Source organism: Pseudophryne corroboree, chromosome 2 (assembly GCF_028390025.1).
Source record: "Pseudophryne corroboree isolate aPseCor3 chromosome 2, aPseCor3.hap2, whole genome shotgun sequence".
Taxonomy (NCBI): domain Eukaryota; kingdom Metazoa; phylum Chordata; class Amphibia; order Anura; family Myobatrachidae; genus Pseudophryne; species Pseudophryne corroboree.
The window spans coordinates 833,990,733-834,005,990 of NC_086445.1; the positions used below are offsets into that span (position 1 = coordinate 833,990,733).

The following is a 15,258-nucleotide window of genomic DNA, read 5'->3' on the forward strand; positions in this document are numbered from 1 at the left end:
GCACATATACCCCCAGCTCTTTAAAGAGAAATATTGGCCATTCACATCATCCCTGACCCAGTGGAGCTGACAATCTATTTTCTCTACCACATGTACACAAATAGTAAGGAAATTGTGTTAGAATCCAATGTTTTTGGATTGTGGGAGGAAACTGGAGTGCCCAGGGAAAACCCACCCAAACATGGGGAGCACATAAAAACTCTGCACACTTAAGGGCTTGGTAAGACATCAGTGCTGTGAGGAAGTAATGCTAACCACTACAGCAATCATGCAGACATCCAAACAGGATCCAGCATCACTTCCATCAGTGCCATGATTTTTATTTTATTTTATGTGTTCTCCCTGGGGTTCAACAAACAGGATCCTAAGAGAACTGTAATAATATACAAACGGGGCATTCAATCTCATACAAAGAGCCAGGGCATATAGGCAAGTCGGGACTCATTTGTTGATACACCGGATATTTATTGTTGTTCACCTAACATTCTATCTACAAAGATGTTGTCTGTATTGTATTTCATATGTTACAAGATCTGCTGTTTTCTTAAAGGTTGTGCATTTGGGGCATAGTCCCTGTTAGTCGGCATGCCAACTTTCGGGATTTTCAGGGGTCGGGATGTAGTGGTTGGTATTGTGACCGTCGGTCACGTAACTACATCCCGTGCATTCCACATTGAAAATTCTGCATTTGCATCTTCTATATTGTTTAGAAATATTTCAATTTATGAAACCTATGGATGTTTTTATGTAGATAAATACAGATGGATGTAATTTTTATACATTCAGCCCCAGGTATTCCTCTATCTTTGTATTACACAGTTATATAGTGGGTGGGGGGACCCTCTTTATAAGGAGTGAGCAGCAGAGATGTATCAGATGGGATCCGGTCTGAAGATCGACAGTATCTAGGTCAATAATGTTTAGGTCGACCACTATAGGTCGACAGTCACTAGGTCGACATGGATGGAAGGTCGACAGGGTTTCTAGGTTGACATGTGCTAGGTCGACAGGTCTAAAGGTCGACATAAGTTTTTCACATTTTTTTTCTTTTTTTGAATTTTTTCATACTTAACGATCCACGTGGACTACGATTGGAATGGTAAAGTGTGCCGAGCGAAGCGGTAGCGGCGCGAAGGCACCATGCCCGAAGCATGGCGAGCGAAGCGAGCCATGCGAGGGGACGCGGTGCACTAATTTGGGATCCCGGTCACTCTACGAAGAAAACGACACCAAAAAAAACAAAAAAAACTCATGTCGACCTTTAGACCTGTTGACCTAGCACATGTCGACCTAGAAACCCTGTCGACCTTCCATCCATGTCGACCTAGTGACTGTCGACCTATAGTGGTCGACCTAAACATTGTCGACCTATAGACTGTCGATTTGATGAACCCCACCCGTATCAGATATAGACAGCAGTCAGATACCAAGAACCTATAAAACTACGCTGTGATGCAAGAGGTGCAAATGCTATTATATTACTGCATGTAGGGAAAATGCTGCTGGTTTTCACGTAGCACACACTCCACAATTCCAACAGTAAATCTTTCTGCACATATTAAATTGCCCTCCTGCAGCATACCATGGTTTTTTCAATGTACTTCTAACTCTAATAAGGCCAACTGTAAAAAAGCTATTGGTATGTAAAACCAATCAAGTTTTCCACAAATTGGGCCACTGGGGTGCACTGTTCCTTATGGCATGCAAGCTGTCACAACTGGCTGAAGTTGAAAATCCGTAGGCTGGGTGTTTGATGGAGGAATAGTTGTGGGAGCAGGGAGGAATTGGGGAGGCCGGATGTGTTACTTCTCATATAACTCAAGGTACTAGGTTGAGTAAATGAAGAATGGAACTAGAAGACTAGTCTACAATACTCTGGAAGGAGCTGTAAGAATGTTCAATGAACGACGTGGCTGAAGAACTCAAAGAACACTGCTGAAGACTGAATTTTGATGATGCGTGGATGAAGAACACTGGATGTTGCTGCAGAAGAAAGGATGCTGAGAAAGTGTGACTGAAAAGCTCTGTGACTTGCTGCTGAAGAATGAATGCTGTGGTGACGTGACTGAAGAACACTGGATATTACTGTTGAAGAATGAATGCTGCAGTGGCGTGACTGAAGAACATTGGATATTACTGTTGAAGAATGAATGCTGTGGTGACGTGACTGAAGAACACTGGATATAACTGTTGAAGAATGAATGCTGCAGTGGCGTGACTGAAGAACATTGGATATTACTGTTGAAGAATGAATGCTGCGGTGACGTGACTGAAGTACATTGGATATTATTTTGTAGTGTAAATGCTGCCGAGGCGTGACTGAAGAACATTGGATATTACTGTTGAAGAATGAATGCTGCAGTGGCGCGACTGAAGAACATTGGATATTACTGTTGAAGAATGAATGCTGCGGTGACGTGACTGAAGAACATTGGATATTACTGTTGAAAACTGAATGCTGCAGAGGCGTGACTGAAGAACACTGGATATTACTGTTGAAGAATGAATGCTGCGGTGACATAACTGAAGAACACTGGATATTACTATTGAAGAATGAATGCTGCGGTGACGTGACTGAAGAACATTGGATATTACTGTTGAAAACTGAATGCTGCAGAGGCGTGACTGAAGAACACTGAATGCTGCGGAGGCATGACTGAAGAACATTGGATATTACTGTTGAAGAATGAACGCTGAATAGTAGTGGCAGGAGGGCACTGTGAATGGCCGATGGTCTCCTCTACGGTCGCGGGGCACCCAGGGTGCCACCTGGAGAGCGTACAGCTGCGGACTGCGGAACAGAGAAACCACAGGCAGACGTGCCGTGGGAGGTGACAGGCAGACTTGTACTTGTTAGAGACCCTTTGGATCACTGAAAAACCACAGCTTCTGCTCTAGGCAGTAACATAAGCACTGGCAGCATGCAAGAGTGGGCTGGCCCCTTTTGTAAGAGGAAGCTGCCTCCCATTGGACTGAGCCTACCACTAAGCTCAGCGACTGGACAGAGACTCTTGGGCTCCAACATGGCAGCTCCCAGTGCTGCAGACACACAGGAGCACGCCCCTTTACCAACCAGGTCCACAGTCTCCTCCTCTCCGGCAGTTGCACCGTCACTGCTGCCAGCCTCACCATGCCTCACCACGGCCGCGCAATACCGCCAGCAGCCAGGCGGGCAAACCCCGGACCCAGAGGTAAGCCCCCCGCACCTGACACAAGTAAGTACACATAGGAGCTGATACAGAATTGTACATGTGTCTCTTTGACAGCGTTTTGTATGTTTTCGCACTGCACATGCTCCATAACCTTGCATATGTATGGGAGATAGAAAGTCCAGTGTTGTTTGTATGATGGGTGCAGGGTGTGTGGGACACAACTGTTCCTAGGTTCAGGGGAGCACACACTGCCCACCATACACCAACTGCTTTAGTTTCCTTTTCTCCCCCACAAATGCACATCTCTGGCACTAGCTTCAGAAATATGGTGCCGGAGCCATACTTCTAAAATAATAATATAAAGCTGTCGCTATGTTTCTACAAACTATGTTGGAAATATGTGCATGCGCACAAGACTCTGGCACGGTGCAAGCGTCCCTCATAATGGGTCTCATTAGGATGTGGTTGGAGTGAGCATCGCTGCTGCTTACTTGGAATGGTAATACAGCCAAAGCGGACGCCTCCTACATGCATTTGTGATCCAGAGTTGCGTCCTAAGATGCAGCATTGCATCACTTGCAAAACCATTGACCGGGTGAGTGACCCATGGGGTCATGTAAGCCGACCAACGTAGCTCCTACCAAGAGGCCATGCCACTGCCCCCAAAATAGAAAGCGGCTGCCGTCACTGTCCCTAAAGGGCTGCAGACTGTCAATCTCTTGACGTTTGCACCCATACTGCATCTGACAGCGCAGGACCCATGTGCATACGAATCCTACACATGCGTAAGCGTTGCTTTGCGTCTCATGCCACAGATACTTCAGGCTCTGAATCAGGCCCTACTGTATCTGTGCATGTGCTGGATGTGTTTTTTTCCGAGGGGGGCCCCTGGCAGAGTCGTGTGTATTTTCATTGTATTTCCACTTGCGACTAAGTTGAATCTGAGCTGCAACTTGCTCAAGTAAGTGAAATTCAGTCAGGAGAGTCCACAGGATAACTGGCTAGGCAGAGTTGGATGTAAAGCATGAATATCATTTGCACGAAGATAGGGCTGTTTCATATTTGCAGTAATGATGTTAACGGGTATCAAAGCAAGCGTAACGCTATGTGCTGGGGGGTGGTCTTCAGTATGCCGCCGGCGGGAATCCCGGCCATCAGCACACCGGCGCCAGGATCCCGATCGCCGGCATGCCGACACATATTCTCCCTCTTGGGGGTCCACAACCCCCCTGCAGGGAGAATAAATAGTGTGGCGCGCGTAGCGCGCCACCATGCCCGCAGCGTGACGAGCGCAGCGTGGTGAGCGCAGCGTAGCGAGCGCAGCGTGGCGAGCGCAGCAAAGCCGCAAGGGGCTCATTAGCGCTCGCCCAGCTGTCAGTATGCCAGTGGTCGGGTTCCCGACGCCGGTTTGCTGGCCCCCGGGATCCCGGCCGCCGGCCACTCATACTACACCCGTGCTGGGCGCACTGCAAATGTGCTTACAACTCTGCATACCAGCCAATAATGCAGTTAGTACCATGCATTCAGTGTGGCGTTTGCAGTAATGATGTTAACGGGTATCAAACCAAGCGTAACGCTATGTGCTGGGGGGTGGTCTTCAGTATGCCGCCGGCGGGAATCCCGGCCATCAGCACACCGGCGCCGGGATCCCGATCGCCGGCATGCCGACACATATTCTCCCTATTGGGGGTCCACAACCCCCCTGGAGAGAGAATAGATAGTGTGGCGCAGCGTGTGGTGAGCGCAGCGTGGCAAGCGCAGCGTGGCAAGCGCAGCGAAGCGAGCGCAGCGAGCGCAGCGAAGCCGCAAGGGGCTCATTAGCGCTCGCCCAGCTGTCAGTATGCCAGTAGTCAGGTTCCCGACGCCGGTTTGCTGGCCCCCGGGATCCCGGCCGCCGGCCACTCATACTACACCCGTGCTGGGCGCACTGCAAATGTGCTTACAACTCTGCATACCAGCCAATAATGCAGTTAGTCCCATGCATTCAGTGTGGCGGCATATATAACCGATTTGAATTTTAACTATGCATCATGCCCACTGTAATTATTATAAGTAAGGTTTATTTTTCTTAATGGCTTCTGAATTTTCACTTTTGTTTTTATTCATTTTAATGACTATGGGGTATATGCAATTGCAGTCGAATTCCCGAAAATGTCGAAAAACGGGACTTTTTCGCCCCAAAAAAATTTAGACAATGCAATACAGTACTTTTCGTCAAAAAAACGGACTTTTCAAATTCGACTTTTTGAAATCCGACATTTGACAAATTCGACATTTCTGCAATGGTACAAATGCGGCTTTTCGACAAAAGTATATTCAATTGAAGAATGTAAATTCGACAACAGTGCTTTTTGACAGTAAATTCATCATTTTCAATCCGCCTCACTTTGCTGGCGGAATGTAATAAAATTTTTTAAAAACATGTTTTTTTTTGTGTTTTTTTTATTGCTAATAGCATATCTATTTATATTAGAAGGGATTAGGTACTTGGTTTGTCTATTTAGGAGGCACAAGTATTATTTATATATTTTTTTAAATATTTTTTTAGTTTTTTTTTATGGAATGGGTTAAAAACCCGAAAAAAAATTGCATGGGGTCCCCCCTCCTAAGCATAACCAGCCTCGGGCTCTTTTTTCGGGTCCTGTTTTTATTTGGGTATTTTTTTTGCAGTAGAACTACAGGTACCAGCGGGCCCGTTTCCCCCCCGCATGCTGGTACTTGTGGTTCTCCAAGTACCAGCTTGCGGGGGAGGCTTGCTGGGACTTGTAGTTCTTCTGCAAAAAAATAAGATTTTACTTACCGGTAAATCTATTTCTCGTAGTCCGTAGAGGATGCTGGGGACTCTGTAAGGACCATGGGGAAGAGACGGGCTCCGCAGGAGACATGGGCACTTTAGGAAAGAATTTAGTTCCTGGTGTGCACTGGCTCCTCCCTCTCTGCCCCTCCTCCAGACCTCAGTTAGAGAACTGTGCCCAGAGGAGATGGACAGTACGAGGAAAGGATTTTTGTTAATCCAAGGGCAAGATTCATACCAGCCACACCAATCACACCGTATAACTTGTGATAACAATCCAGTTAACAGTATGACAATAACATAGCATCAGTTCACGCCCGATGCAACAATAACGTAACCCTTATTGAAGCAATAACTATATAAAAGTCTTGCAGAAGAAGTCCGCACTTGGGACGGGCGCCCAGCATCCTCTACGGACTACGAGAAATAGATTTACCGGTAAGTAAAATCTTATTTTCTCTAACGTCCTAGAGGATGCTGGGGACTCCGTAAGGACCATGGGGATTATACCAAAGCTCCCAAACGGGCGGGAGAGTGCGGATGACTCTGCAGCACCGATTGAGCAAACATGAGGTCCTCCTCAGCCAGGGTATCAAACTTATAGAATTTTGCAAAGGTGTTTGTACCCGACCAAGTAGCAGCTCGACACAGCTGTAGTGCCGAGACCCCTCGGGCAGCCGCCCAAGATGAGCCCACTTTCCTAGTGGAATGGGCCTTGATCGATTTAGGTAACGGCAATCCTGCCGTAGAATGCGCCTGCTGAATCGTGATACAGATCCAGCGAGCAAGAGTCTGCTTTGAAGCAGGGCCGCCAAGCTTGTTGGCTGCATACAGAACAAACAGTGCTTCTGTTTTTCGGACTCTAGCCGTCCTGGCTACATACATTTTCAAAGCCCTGACCACATCAAGGGACTCGGAATCCTCTAAGTCCCGTGTAGCCACAGGCACCACAATAGGTTGGTTCATATGAAAGGATGAAACCACTTTTGGCAGGAACTGAGAACGTGTCCGCAATTCCGCTCTATCCATATGGAAAACCAGATAGGGGCTTTTATGTGATAAAGCGGCTAATTCCGACACTCGCCTAGCCGAAGCCAGGGCTAATAACATGACCACCTTCCAAGTGAGCTATTTCAACTCCACCGTTTTCAGTGGTTCAAACCAGTGTGACTTTAGGAAGTCCAAGACCACATTAAGGTCCCAAGGCGCCACCGGAGGCACAAACGGAGGCTGAATATGCAGTACTCCCTTAACAAAAGTCTGAACTTCTGGGAGAGAAGCCAATTCTTTTTGAAAGAAAATGGATAGGGCCGAAATCTGGACCTTAATGGAGCCTAATTTAAGGCCCAAATCCACTCCAGTTTGTAGGAAGTGAAGGAAACGGCCCAGATGGAATTTTTCCGTAGGAGCATTCCTGGCCTCACACCAAGAAACATATCTTCGCCATATACGGTGATAATGTTTTGCTGTTACTTCCTTCCTAGCCTTTATCAGCGTAGGGATAACCTCAACCGGAATACCTTTTTCCGCTCTGATCCGGCGTTCAACCACCATGCCGTCAAACGCAGCCGCGGTAAGTCTTGGAACAGACGGGGTCCCTGTTGCAACAGGTCCTGCCTTAGAGGAAGAGGCCACGGATCTTCCGTGAGCATTTCCTGCAGATCTGGATACAAGGTCCGTCGTGGCCAATCCGGAACAACGAGGATTGTTCTCACTCCTTTTCTTCTTACTATTCTCAACACCTTGGGTATGAGAGGAAGAGGAGGAAATACATAGACGGACCGGAACACCCACGCTGTCACGAGGGCGTCTACCGCTACTGCCTGAGGGTCTCTGGACCTGGCACAATACCTCTGTAGCTTTTTGTTGAGGCGGGATGCCATCATGTCTATCTGTGGCAGTTCCCACCGACTCACAATCGGTGCGAAGACTTCTGGATGAAGTCCCCACTCTCCCGGGTGTAGGTCGTGTCTGCTGAGGAAGTCTGCTTCCCAGTTGTCCACTCCCAGAATGAACACTGCTGACAGTGCGCTTACATGATTCTCCGCCCAGCGAAGAATCTTGGTAGCTTCCGCCATTGCCGCTCTGCTCCTTGTGCCGCCTTGGCGGTTTACATGAGCCACTGCGGTGATGTTGTCTGACTGGATCAGAACTGGTTGGTCGCGAAGTAAGGCCTCCGCTTGACGTAGGGCGTTGTATATGGCCCTTAGTTCCAGGATGTTGATGTGCAGACAAGTCTCTTGACTTGACCAAAGACCCTGGAAATTTCTTCCCTGTGTGACTGCTCCCCAACCTCGGAGGCTTGCGTCCGTGGTCACCAGGATCCAATCCTGAATGCCGAATCTGCGGCCCTCGAGAAGGTGAGCACTCTGCAGCCACCACAGGAGCGACACCCTGGCCCTGGGGGACAGGGTGATCAACCGATGCATCTGTAGATGTGATCCAGACCACTTGTCCAACAGATCCCATTGGAAAGTCCACGCATGGAACCTCCAAAGGGAATGGCCTCGTATGAGGCCACCATCTTTCCCAGGACTCGAGTGCAATGATGCACGGACACCTGTCTTGATTTCAAAAGGTTCTTGACCAGAGTCATAAGTTCCTGGGCTTTTTTTATCGGAAGATAAACCCTTTTCTGGGTCGTGTCCAGGATCATGCCCAAGAAAGGCAGACGAGTCGTAGGAACCAACTGCGACTTTGGGATATTGAGAATCCAGCCGTGTTGTTGTAACACTTTCAGTGAAAGAGATACGCTGTTCAGCAACTGCTCTCTTGATCTCGCTTTTATGAGGAGATCGTCCAAGTACGGGATAATTGTAACACCCTGCTTGCGCAGGAGCACCATCATTTCCGCCATTACCTTGGTGAAAATCCTCGGAGCCGTTGAGAGACCAAACGGCAACGTCTGAAATTGGTAATAACAGTCCTGTACCGCAAATCTTAGGTACGCCTGATGAGGTGGATAAATGGGGACATGAAGGTACGCATCCTTTATGTCCAGTGACACCATAAAATCCCCCCCTTCCAGGCTGGCGATGACCGCTCTTAGCGATTCCATCTTGAACTTGAACCTCTTCAAGTATAGGTTCAGAGATTTTAAATTCAATATGGGTCTGACCGAACCATCCGGTTTCGGAACCACAAACATGGTTGAATAATAACCCCTTCCCTGTTGAAGGAGGGGAACCTCGACCACCACCTGCTGAAGATACAATTTTTGTATTGCATTTAACACTATCTCCCTCTCTAGGGGGGAAGACGGTAGGGCCGATTTGAAAAACCGGCGAGGAGGCCCCTCTTTGAATTCCAGCTTGTAACCCTGAGACACAATTTCTATTGCCCAGGGATCCACCTGGGAGTGAACCCACATGTGGCTGAAATTCCGAAGACGCGCCCCCACTGGCCCCGACTCCGCCAGTGGAGTTCCAGCGTCATGCGGTGGATTTTGCAGAGGCCGGGGAGGACTTCTGTTCCTGGGAACTAGCTGTATTGTGCAGCTTCTTTCCTCTGCCCCTCCCTCTGGCAAAAAAGGACGCACCTCGGACTTTCTTGTTTCTTTGTGAACGAAAGGACTGCATTTGATAATGCGGTGCTCTCTTAGGCTGTGAGGAAACATAAGGCAAAAAATTTGACTTTCCAGCCGTAGCTGTGGAGAGACCTTCACCGAACAATTCCTCACCCCTGTAAGGTAAAACCTCCATATGCCGTTTTGAGTCGGCATCACCTGTCCATTGCCGAGTCCACAGGACCCTTCTGGCAAAAAATAAGAATTTACTCACCGGTAATTCTATTTCTCGTAGTCCGTAGTGGATGCTGGGAACTCCGTAAGGACCATGGGGAATAGCGGGCTCCGAAGGAGGCTGGGCACTCTAGAAAGATTTATGACTACCTGGTGTGCACTGGCTCCTCCCACTATGACCCTCCTCCAAGCCTCAGTTAGGACACTGTGCCCGGACGAGCAGACATAATAAGGAAGGATTTAGAATCCCGGGTAAGACTCTTACCAGCCACACCAATCACACCGTACAACTCGTGATACTATATCCAGTTTGACAGTATGAAAACAACTGAGCCTCTCAACAGATGGCTCAACAATAACCCTTTAGTTAACAATAACTATTTACAAGTATTGCAGACAATCCGCACATGGGATGGGCGCCCAGCATCCACTACGGACTACGAGAAATAGAATTACCGGTGAGTAAATTCTTATTTTCTCTGACGTCCTAGTGGATGCTGGGAACTCCGTAAGGACCATGGGGATTATACCAAAGCTCCCAAACGGGCGGGAGAGTGCGGATGACTCTGTAGCACCGAATGAGAGAACTCCAGGTCCTCCTCAGTCAGGGTATCAAATTTGTAGAATTTTGCAAACGTGTTTGCCCCTGACCAAGTAGCTGCTCGGCAAAGTTGTAAAGCCGAGACCCCTCGGGCAGCCGCCCAAGATGAGCCCACCTTCCTTGTGGAATGGGCATTTACAGATTTTGGCTGTGGTATGCCTGCCACAGAATGTGCAAGCTGAATTGTACTACAAATCCAGCGAGCAATAGACTGCTTAGAAGCAGGAGCACCCAGCTTGTTGGGTGCATACAGGATAAACAGCGAGTCAGATTTTCTGACTCCAGCCGTCCTGGAAACATATATTTTCAGGGCCCTGACAACGTCTAGCAACTTGGAGTCCTCCAATTCACTAGTAGCCGCCGGCACCACAATAGGCTGGTTCAGGTGAAACGCTGACACCACCTTAGGGAGAAATTGGGGACGAGTCCTCAACTCTGCCCTATCCATATGGAAAATCAGATAAGGGCTTTTACATGATAAAGCCGCCAATTCTGACACTCGCCTGGCTGAAGCCAAGGCTAATAACATGACCACTTTCCACGTGAGATATTTCAGATCCACGGTTTTTAGTGGCTCAAACCAATGTGATTTTAAGAAACTCAACATCACGTTGAGATCCCAAGGTGCCACAGGAGGCACAAACGGGGGCTGAATATGCAGCACTCCTTTCACAAATGTCTGAACTTCAGGTACTGAAGCTAGTTCTTTTTGAAAGAAAATCGACAGAGCCGAGATCTGTACTTTAATGGAGCCTAGTTTTAGGCCCATATCCACTCCTGCTTGCAGGAAATGCAGAAATCGACCTAGTTGAAATTCCTTTGTTGGGGCCTTATTGGCCTCGCACCATGCAACATATTTTCGCCATATGCGGTGATAATGCGTTGCCGTAACATCTTTCCTGGCCTTAATAAGCGTAGGAATGACTTCTTCCGGAATACCCTTTTTTTTCTTTAGGATCCGGTGTTCAACCGCCATGCCGTCAAACGCAGCCGCGGTAAGTCTTGGAACAGACAGGGCCCCTGCTGTATCAGGTCCTGTCTGAGCGGTAGAGGCCACGGGTCCTCTGAGAGCATCTCTTGAAGTTCCGGGTACCACGCTCGTCTTGGCCAATCCGGAACCACGAGAATTGTGTTTACTCCTCGCTTTCTTATTATTCTCAATACCTTTGGAATGAGAGGCAGAGGAGGGAACACATAAACCGACTGGTACACCCACGGTGTCACTAGAGCGTCCACAGCTATCGCCTGAGGGTCCCTTGACCTGGCGCAATATCTTTTTAACTTTTTGTTGAGACGGGACGCCATCATGTCCACCTGTGGTTTTTCCCAACGGTTTACCAGCATCTGGAAGACTTCTGGGTGAAGTCCCCACTCTCCCGGGTGGAGGTCGTGTCTGCTGAGGAAGTCTGCTTCCCAGTTATCCACTCCCGGAATGAACACTGCTGACAGTGCTAGTACATGATTCTCCGCCCATCGGAGAATTCTTGTGGCTTCTGCCATCGCCATCCTGCTTCTTGTGCCGCCCTGTCGATTTACATGGGCGACTGCCGTGATGTTGTCTGACTGGATCAGCACCGGCTGGTGTAGGAGCAGGGATCTTGCTTGACTTAGGGCATTGTAGATGGCCCTTAGTTCCAGAATATTTATGTGAAGGGAAGTCTCCTGACTCGACCATAGTCCTTGGAAGTTTCTTCCCTGTATGACTGCCCCCCAGCCTCGAAGGCTGGCATCCGTGGTCACCAGGACCCAGTCCTGTATTCCGAACCTGCGGCCCTCTAGAAGATGGGCACTCTGCAGCCACCACAGTAGAGACACCCTGGTTCTTGGAGACAGGGTTATTAAGCGATGCATCTGAAGATGCGATCCGGACCACTGGTCCAACAGGTCCCACTGAAAGATTCTGGCATGGAACCTGCCGAAGGGAATTGCTTCGTAAGAAGCCACCATCTTTCCCAGGACCCGTGTGCAGCGATGCACTGATACCTGTTTTGGTTTCAGGAGGTCTCTGACTAGAGATGACAACTCCCTGGCTTTCTCTTCCGGGAGAAACACTTTCTTCTGGACTGTATCCAGAATCATACCCAGGAAAGTAGCCGTGTCGTCGGAACCAGCTGTGACTTTGGGATATTCAGAATCCAGCCGTGCTGGTGCAGCACCTCCTGAGATAGTGCTACTCCCACCAACAACTGTTCCTTGGACCTCGCTTTTATTAGGAGATCTTCCAAGTACGGGATAATTAAAACTCCCTTTCTTCGAAGGAGTATCATCATTTCCGCCATAACCTTTGTAAATACCCTCTGTGCCGTGGACAGTCCAAACGGCAGCGTCTGGAATTGGTAATGGCAATCCTGTACCACAAATCTGAGGTACTCCTGGTGAGGATGGTAAATGGGGACATGCAAGTAAGCATCCTTGATGTCCAGGGATACCATGTAATCCCCCTCGTCCAGGCTTGCAATAACCGCCCTGAGTGATTCCATCTTGAACTTGAATTTCTTTATGTACGTGTTCAAGGATTTCAAATTTAGAATGGGTCTCACCGAACCGTCCGGTTTCGGTACCACAAATAGTGTGGAATAATAACCCCTGCCTTGTTGAAGTAGGGGTACCTTGATTATCACCTGCTGGGAATACAGCTTGTGAATTGCCGCTAGCACCGCCTCCCTGTCTGAGGGAGCAATCGGCAAGGCAGATTTTAGGAACCGGTGGGGTGGGGACGCCTCGAATTCCAGCTTGTACCCCTGAGATACTATTTGCAGGATCCAGGGATCCACCTGTGAGCGAGCCCACTGATCGCTGAAATTTTTGAGGCGACCCCCCACCGTACCTGGCTCCGCCTGTGGAGCCCCACCGTCATGCGGCGGACTTGGAAGAAGAAGCGGGGGAGGACTTTTGCTCCTGGGAACCTGCTGTTTGTTGCAGCCTTTTTCCCCTACCTCTGCCTCTGGACAGAAAGGACCCGCCTTTTCCACGCCTGTTTTTCTGGGTCCGAAAGGACTGAACCTGATAAAACGCCGCCTTCTTAGGCTGTGAGGGGACATGGGGTAAAAATGCTGACTTCCCAGACGTTGCTGTGGAAACTAGGTCCGAGAGACCATCCCCAAATAATTCCTCACCCTTATATGGCAACACTTCCATGTGCTTTTTTGAATCTGCATCTCCTGTCCACTGGCGAGTCCATAAGCCTCTCCTAGCAGAAATGGACAATGCACTTACTTTAGATGCCAGTCGGCAGATTTCCCTCTGTGCATCTCTCATATATAAGACTGAGTCTTTTATATGGTCTATGGTTAACAGGATCGTGTCTCTGTCTAATGTGTCAATATTTTCTGACAGTTTATCTGACCACGCAGCGGCAGTACTGCACATCCAAGCTGACGCAATAGCTGGTCTAAGTATAATGCCTGTGTGTGTATATACAGACTTCAGGATCGCCTCCTGCTTTCTATCAGCAGGTTCCTTGAGGGCGGCCGTATCCGGAGACGGTAGTGCCACCTTTTTAGACAAACGTGTGAGCGCTTTATCCACTCTAGGGGGTGTTTCCCAACGTGACCTATCCTCTGGAGGGAAAGGGAACGCCATTAGTACCTTCTTAGGAATTACCAATTTTTTATCAGGGAAAGCCCACGCATCTTCACACACTTCATTTAATTCATCTGATGGGGGAAAAACTACGGGTAGTTTTTTCTCTCCAAACATAATACCCTTTTTAGTGGTACCTGTAGTTATATCAGAAATGTGTAACACCTCTTTCATTGCCTCAATCATGCAGTGAATGGCCTTAGTGGGCATCAGGTTAGACTCATCGTCGTCGACACTGGTGTCAGTATCAGTGTCGACATCTGGGTCTGCTTGAGGTAGCGGGCGTTTTAGAGCCCCTGACGACCCATGCGACGCCTGGGCAGGCACGAGCTGAGAAGTCGGCTGTCCCACATTTGGCATGTCGTCAATTTTCTTATGTAAGGAGTCTATACGTGCACTCATTACTTTCCATAAGCCCATCCACTCAGGTGTCTGCCCCGCAGGGGGTGACATCCCTTCTAAAGGCATCTGCTCCGCCTCCACATCATTATCCTCATCAAACATGTCGACATAGCCGTACCGACACACCGCACACACACAAGGAATGCTCCGAATGAGGACAGGACCCACAAAAGCCCTTTGGGGGGACAGAGTGAGAGTATGCCAGCACACACCAGAGCGCTATATAATGCAGGGACTAACTGAGTTATGTCCCCTATAGCTGCTTTTTCTATATAATATATACTGCGCCTAAATTTAGTGCCCCCCCTCTCTGTTTTTACCCTGTTCTGTAGTGTAGACTGCAGGGGAGAGCCAGGGAGCTTCCTTCCAGCGGATCTGTGAAGGAGAAATGGCGCCAGTGTGCTGTGAGAGATAGCTCCGCCCCTTTTCCGCGGACTATTCTCCCGCTTTTTTCCATATTCTGGCAGGGGTATTTTCCACATATATAGCCTCTGGGACTATATATTGTGGAGTTTTTGCCAGCCAAGGTGTTATTATTGCTTCTCAGGGCGCCCCCCCCCAGCGCCCTGCACCCTCAGTGACCGGAGTATGAAGTGTGTATGAGGAGCAATGGCGCACAGCTGCAGTGCTGTGCGCTACCTTGGTGAAGACTGATGTCTTCTGCCGCCGTTTTTCCGGACCTCTTCTTGCTTCTGGCTCTGTAAGGGGGACGGCGGCGCGGCTCCGGGACCGAACACCAAGGACTGGGCCTGCGGTCGATCCCTCTGGAGCTAATGGTGTCCAGTAGCCTAAGAAGCCCAATCCGGCTGCAAGCAGGCGAGTTCGCTTCTTCTCCCCTTAGTCCCTCGCTGCAGTGAGCCTGTTGCCAGCAGGTCTCACTGAAAATAAAAAACCTAAACTATACTTTCTTTCTAAGGGCTCAGGAGAGCCCCTAGTGTGCATCCAACCTCGGCCGGGCACAAAATCTAACTGAGGCTTGGAGGAGGGT

The 15,258-nt window shown here is 48.9% G+C and overlaps 1 protein-coding gene across 2 annotated transcripts in view; it reads right to left on the reverse strand.

Annotated features, from left to right (window-relative positions):
- Positions 1-15,258, reverse strand: part of MAP3K15 (mitogen-activated protein kinase kinase kinase 15) — a 471,487-nt gene that overhangs the window by 316,617 nt on the left and 139,612 nt on the right. The gene's annotated exons all lie outside the window — the stretch shown is intronic.